Here is a 7,127-nt window from a genome sequence, read left to right on the forward strand (position 1 = left end):
CACCGGGAAACCACCGCACGAACTTCGCAATTTGCGGCCAATCGCTTTGACAGCTACGCTGTGCAAGCTGTTATAGCGAATGCTTGCCACACGTCTTCATTGGTGGCTTGATACTTTTCAATAGTATCACCGGCGCAAATCGGATTCAGGCCCCATCTTGGTACTAAGGATGGTTTGGAATATCTGTCTTCTATGGTTTTGGTGCACGGGAACCCGTTCTCGCCGTGTGAGGACTGTACTAGCTATAGACATTAGCAAGGCGTATGACAACGTTAGTCACGTTGAAATATTACAAATCCTAAGTTGTCTTTGCCTCCCTGACACAGCCTGTGACTTTATCTGACACTTTCTTCAACATCGGTCTTTTTCTAGACGCATCAATGGTGGAAGCTTCGGCTCGTTTACACCAGTACGCGGCGTACCACAAGGCTCTGTTCTGCCTCCGCTACTTTTTAACGTTGTTTTGTTGCCGCTAGCTTGTCACCTTTCCACTTGTGTTTCCTCATGTACAGTCGCCAGCAAAAGTTTGCGGGATGTGCGGCGCGTGGCCGAGCGGCGCAAAACTGCATTGCTGCGCCATCTGCAGCCAGCGAGCGCCGGATCGAGGCTCAAGGAACTGGCGGGCTAGGCACGCTTGGCGCATGCCTGTTTTTTATTTGTTACCGGGCATCTGTGTTCACTCGCTTGCCCGTGACATGCTCTCGATATTCGCGGCAGCCGCGGTGGCACCGCGTGACCATCACTGTCGTTCTGCTATCAATGGTGCTACAAAATACGCAGCCTGCGGCCGCCATTTGCGCGGCGCGCAGCATTCAATATATCTTATCTTCCAAGTGATGTAATGGTCTACGACTAAATTTATTTTACAGGAGCTAATAAAGGCTACCTGTTGGAAACTGCGTACCTCGATGTGGTGCTTAGAAAAAAGTCGCGTCGCCAAATTTAATCTTGCGGCAAAGCAAAGTTTATGGGGAAAGCTCTAGCTCTCAATGTAATGTAGGTCTCATGTAAACATCATACTGGAATTGGCCGCGAGGACGACCGTTAGCATTACGCCGAATCACATTTACTTGCCATAATTAGTTTTTAGGGAAGCCGTAAACGATGCGGCATTCAATACATGACAGACTAAGGAGGACGTACAGTTACAGAAAACGGCTGTAACTCTTGTTTTGTTGGAACTACCCCAAAGAAAATTTTGAATAATTAGCCCCTGAGACGACTACAACGACAATTGTGGGTCATCTGACAGTTTATCGGTGCTTCGGTTAAAAATAAAATAAAAGTATTTCCTATTCAACCACCACTGCCTCTTGAAAAATAAAGCCGGGTTCAGACTGTCCGCAACTGTCGTAACTAACTTTAAAGAATGACGTCATTTCATGTCTCAATCCACCGAACAGCGTGACATGCCGTCTTGATCATGATACGGCTTTTGCGTCGATAGTCTGAACATAGCCTAAGATTTATTCAACGGTGCGCGCCGCGCAAACGGCGGCCGCGGGCTGCGTATTTTGTATCACCAGTGATAGCACAACGACGGCGATGGTCACGCGTCGCCACCGCGGCTGCCGCAAATATCGAAAGCATGTCACGGGCAAGCGAGCGACCAGAGATGCCCGGTAACAAAGAAAGGACAAGCATGCGCAAAGCGCGCCTAACACGCCAGTTCTTTGAGCCTCGACCCGGCGCTTGCTGGCTGCAGATGGCGCAGCAATGCAGTTTTGCGCCGCTCCTCCACGCGCTGCACATCCCGCAAACTTTTGCTGGCGACTGTACGCGAATGACATTACTGTATGTTCAGTTCATCCAGAGCTGTCCCGACAAGCAGAGTGCCTCCAGCAACCCTTGACAGACTGCCAGAAATAGTGCGAGTATGCAGGCCTTACCCTCTCTGAAGAGAAGACTGCTGCGCTTGTCGTCGCGAACGCTTGGGGCTGTCGCTTCCTTGCATTATCTCTGATCGCACTGCAGCTGAATGGGTCCGCCATTCCCGTTGTCGGACACCTTCGGGTCTGGGATTGGAGATATCGGCTTCAGGTTCAGCGGCTCAGTGGCTCCGATCTGCTCCATAGAAAGCCGGACAAATGCTCCACCTCGTTCACCGCATCTCCCAGAAGTCTGTCGGGGCCTGCTGGACGATTGCCCGTCTCCTAGTGCGCTCCGTACTGCAGCCAAGGCTCGTGTACCAGGCACAGTTCCAGCACACGACGCGAGCGGACTGGGACCGGCTGGAGGCCATGAACAGGGCCGCCATGCGCACTAGTTACTGGCCTCCCCCACCTAACACCAATTACACAGCTCCAAGCAGAAGCCCAGCTAAACACGCTAGGTGAACTCATCATCAGCGTCGTTCCGCACGCCTGCTGAAACGTGGACTGGTTCCAGAGGCAGCAGCTATCGCCACGTACACGGGCAAGCCGCCGAATACGATGCCAGCCTTTTCCGCCGCAAGGCCGCCTTGGCTGTTCCATGAGATGACGGACAAAAAGTATCTGATAAGGCTACACGTTCGTACCTCGTGCCTTCACCAGCCTCCAGACGCCGTCCTTCCTGAACCTGACTGGACGCCTGAGACGCAACCGCTGGTTGTTCAGGCTTTTGTGGACACCGGGGAATGCGACTGATTCGTGACCACGGCCTTGACGTGTCCCTCAAACCCTGCCCTAAATCAAAGCTGCGCGTACGAGTTACTCCGTCTAGAGTTCCTGTATATAGCTCCCTGCGGGAGCTATATACAGGAACTCTAACTCTGTCCACTCCCAAGCCTGCTAGCAGCAGAACTTACTGTCATATAGGGATGGCCTGCAGGCGCTTGCATCGACTTTGACTACTGGCGACAAGCTGGAACTTTACACGGACTCAACGGCAGCGATTCGGGATTTGCGTCGCCTTGCGCCTTGTACAAGCCTGGCCGCACGAATTCACGAGATTATGGACACTCATCCATGCCCTGTCCGCGTTTTGTGGATTCGCCTGAACATGCTTCCTGCCCGCACAGCAGCGGATCGCGCCTGTCACACGTACCTCACACGGCCACTACCACTTCTTCCAGTATCTACGATAGAATAACTGCTGGTGGAAAAGGAAACCATCCGTCACGCCGCGCGTGCTTTACTTCCACCGCGTGGAATTGACCTCCGCAGTGGGCTCACTCGTTTGAGAGGAGGTCGTACTGCGGAGGTTTCGGGTTTGGGTGGCGTTATCCCCAGCAGTTACACACGCTTGGCCTGCCCGCTATCACGTGGCGTTTGCGGACACCTGCCCCTTCTGTGTTCTTTCTGCGTCAGAAGCTGACGTTGAACATTTTCTGTAGAATTACCCAGGCCTTAGAGACGCTCGAACGCAACACCTCCAAAGCACATGGCTCCATCCTGGCAGACCCCCAGATCTCAATCGCTGAATATGGGGGCACCAGCACCGGTCTCTTGAATTCTTGCGTGTTACGGGGGCAGTGTTGTACAGTGCTCACGGATTGAAACGCAACACTGCGAGCGCGTGGCCTGTGGTACGTGCAGCGCCGCCCGTGGCCGCCCGTGGAAGCTAGGTGTTGCATTGTGGTATACCACTAGGGTGAGAGCGTTTTAACCGTAGACGTGCTGCTTCCGGTTGCCAATAAGCGTACTGTGGTTCCCCGCAGCGACAGCGGTGCGCTGCGAGCCAGGGGCCGAATTCTCTAAAACGACGGGGCGTCGCTTTGAAACGACGGGGTAGCGCCATGCAAATGCATGTGTTCTGGGGTTGGGGCCGTCGCTTTGGGGCGGCCGGCTGGGGCAATCACCGCAGAAAAGCGCCGTGGCAAGGGCGCGAAGTGACAAGTGAAGCGACGAGGGGGCAGTGGGTGTCACTTCGCGCCCTTGCCACGGCGCTTTTCTGCGCTGATTGCCCCAGCCGGCCGCCCCAAAGCGACGGCCCCAACCCCAGAACACATGCATTTGCATGGCGCTGCCACGTCGTTTCAAAGCGACGCCCCGTCGTTTTAGAGAATTCGGCCCCTGGAGTGCGTTTGTGCGCCGGTTGTAGCGGCCTGGCGCAGCCAATTTCGCGACATCGTCTGCTCGGGCGCTCTTCTTACGCGTGCCCTTCCGATGCGACACAGATAATGTGCATGTAGGCTCGGTCACGCTTATCTGAATAAAACGAGCGTCTGCACGAAAGAACAGCCAACTTTAATCCATGATATAAACTAAAAAAAGAAAAGAGCCGACGAAGTACTAATGCACCGCACTGTGAACGCGCCTGCAAAGGCGTCTTTCCTTTTTTTTTAGTTTACATCCTGGAATAAAGTTTGCTGTTCCTTCGAACAGATTTTTTTTTTTTCAGATGAGAGTGACTGTGCATTGCATGTGCCGCATTGGAAGGGCACGCGTAACAAAAGCGCGCGCACACGATGTCGCAAAATCAGCTGCGGGCACAGCCGGGCTACTACCGTCGGCGCACAAACGCGTTACAGCGCTCCATATAGTAGTATAGAAGGCTCTGCTCCATGCAGGATCACAGCGCCCCGCTGTCGCTCCGGGGAAACGAGAGCTTCGCCGCTGCGACATTCCACAATAAAACACAATAAAAACAACACAGTCTACTCTCGCTACCAGACCACTGCTCGGTCGTGATCTCTGCGCTCTCAAGCGTACTTTTTTTTTCTTCTTTTTTTTTCTCTCGCGTGATGGCGGCTTTGTTGTAGCGTGCAGTGGTCGTTTTTCAGCAGCGGCCGGTTGACCAACGGATCGCCAGTGATGCGACATGGTGAGTGTGGTGAATACATACGACCAGTCTGTTACGCTTTTAATACCTCTACGCTTCCTTCTTTGCTGTCCCGCCCCGAGACTGTTGTCGCGAGGTGTCACACTCGATCCGCGAGGACAAATTAAACGAACGATCCTTGGACTAATACGAGGAAGCGTCTACAGACTATGCACAATCGAAGAGCCCCAATAATATTCCATGTCCTGCTTCTTCCGCACAGTGCATCACATTCGTTGTGGTGTTGCAATGCATTCAGAGGCTGTTAAATATTACTGTTTATGCCTCTGCCAAATATAAACACGTGACAAATTTGTTGTCAAGGTGCGTGCGTATGACCAGCGTACCAAGCAGGTCCAATAATCACACCAGCAAACGAAGAAAACCAATTATGCATCAAAACATAGAAGCTGCGAATTGTTCAGGAATTTTTGCAGTATCAAATAGCGGCAACCCTGTTGCATGTTCTCCATATGAACATCTCATCATGATACAAGCACGTGATATTTTTCGAAAGTAATGGTGGAAGCGAGCGCCTGAATGAAAAATGTGCCGGCAATTTTTTCCTCCCTAAATCCTCCAGAGAGAAAAAAAAACATCAGTAAAATAATGGCTGTGCCTTCCTAAAATATCGTTTTTCTGTTCAATATTTATCTACCTGACAATTAATATGTTCTTACACATATAATTCAGTTCCTCCTCCGTCGGTTATCTTTGGGAAAATGCAGCAAGTATAAAGCGAGCGACACGTTGAACAAAATTCCCAGCGCGCCCCAGAACTATCGCCCCGTCCGGCCTAAGATGTGAGCGAAACGGCTCTTGAAACCCAACAGGCAAGCCGACAGACACACGTCATAGAAGTGGGTGCAGCGTTCGCGACTCCAGAGCAGTGACGTAAGGCGAAATGTCCGCCGGCGCGCACCACATAGCGGATGAGTGGCTGAACTAAGCGTCCCAACCTTTCCTATTGAAAAGCACGCGACGTGTCAAGCAATGTTTATACAGGCGGCGTTGGGTGGTACTTACTACAAATTGATATATCTGGCCGAGCTGAAATGTGAGTACCGTTGGCCTTTAATGAGTAACCCTGACCATTCCTTGATTTTTCCAGGTGCCATTCTGTCACGGGGCATGGTGGACAATTCCCATGGCTGACCATTGATGACAATTACGAGGGAGAAGCTGCGTGGGGGCGAAGCCAGCACTGACTCTCTCATGGCCATTTTGTAAATGATGTAAATAGATCGCTCATAACCTTCAACCATGGTTCGTCTTATCTGCTGTGCCACAACATTACAGTTCTTTGCTAAGTTTCGCAGTTGCTACAAATCCTGTTGTAGAGCAAACCTTTTATTCACGTTAAAGGGGCCATTAGGACAAAATACCAGTTTCACTCACAACATTGGGTGTCTTATAGAGCCCCTACTGCTTGCCAAGCAGCGAATAATGCTTTATTCATTAAGAGATTACACAATTTAAGCCAAAGTTTCAATCCTCTCGCTAAATATGTCTCTTGTGATGTCAGCGATGATGTATCCAGGGCAGGCATTTGAAATGAATGTTGAGCACGTTACCTAGGGCTGCAGCAGATGGGGAAACCTTGCCTTGCATCCGACAAGGATGCAACATCTTGCGGTCACAGGCCTCCGCGTAGGCGACGCAACTGCATACACTACATGGATACATGGGCCTCATCAGCATTCTCTCTCGGACTTCATCTGCGAAGTGAACATTTTCATGTTCAATTAACTTTTGTCATCATCAACTCCTACTCCCTCATCTATGCCCTGTGGCAAAATAAATGCCTTATAATTTCATTTCTTCGTTTACCGCTGGTCCTCTAGATGGCGCATGAATACCACTCAGACCTTAACTCAGGCCCACTGTCCATACTCACTTTGTTTTTGAGCGTATGTGCACCTGGCTTGTGTTTCTGGCTTGTCTTTGTTACAGCATGTAGTAATCGTTTCGTGAAATATAGGGTATGCTCAAGAAATAGGGTCATGCAAGACGATGTCGCTTACGCCAATCGGCCAGTGTTGAGAAAACTCCAAAGCGCCATACTGCTGAGCAGCTCTAACAAGCATAGTGTGCACAGCACAACAGTGCACACTGGTACTTTTGTTTATTTTACATAATTTTTTCAAGTTCCATTGTTCTCCCGATTCTTACTATGATAAAATGAAAAAAAAACTTGTTTTTCAAGCTCATAAGCCCTGCCTAACAACTTGCGCTTGCTTTTGCTGGCCTCAGCCAGTTGCACTGCGTCCCATAATGCGTGCCAGTGTCATACTAATGAGGCAGTCATTCCAATGCACCAAACATTCATTTTTTCTTCATGGACTAACAGGGATTTACTTTTTCGTGGCATTTACAGTGAAACC

At 50.7% G+C, this 7,127-nt stretch overlaps 1 long non-coding RNA gene across 1 annotated transcript; it reads left to right on the forward strand.

Annotated features, from left to right (window-relative positions):
- Positions 1–4,708: 4,708 nt before the first annotated feature.
- LOC144150841 (uncharacterized) lies at positions 4,709–6,004 on the forward strand. Its single transcript, XR_013318578.1, has 2 exons — positions 4,709–4,746; positions 5,855–6,004. It is a non-coding gene; the product is annotated as an uncharacterized LOC144150841 (long non-coding RNA).
- Positions 6,005–7,127: the final 1,123 nt, after the last annotated feature.

Source organism: Haemaphysalis longicornis, unplaced genomic scaffold (genome assembly GCF_048455015.1).
Source record: "Haemaphysalis longicornis isolate Haplotype H1 unplaced genomic scaffold, Haemaphysalis longicornis Haplotype H1 scaffold_80, whole genome shotgun sequence".
Taxonomy (NCBI): Eukaryota; Metazoa; Arthropoda; class Arachnida; order Ixodida; family Ixodidae; genus Haemaphysalis; species Haemaphysalis longicornis.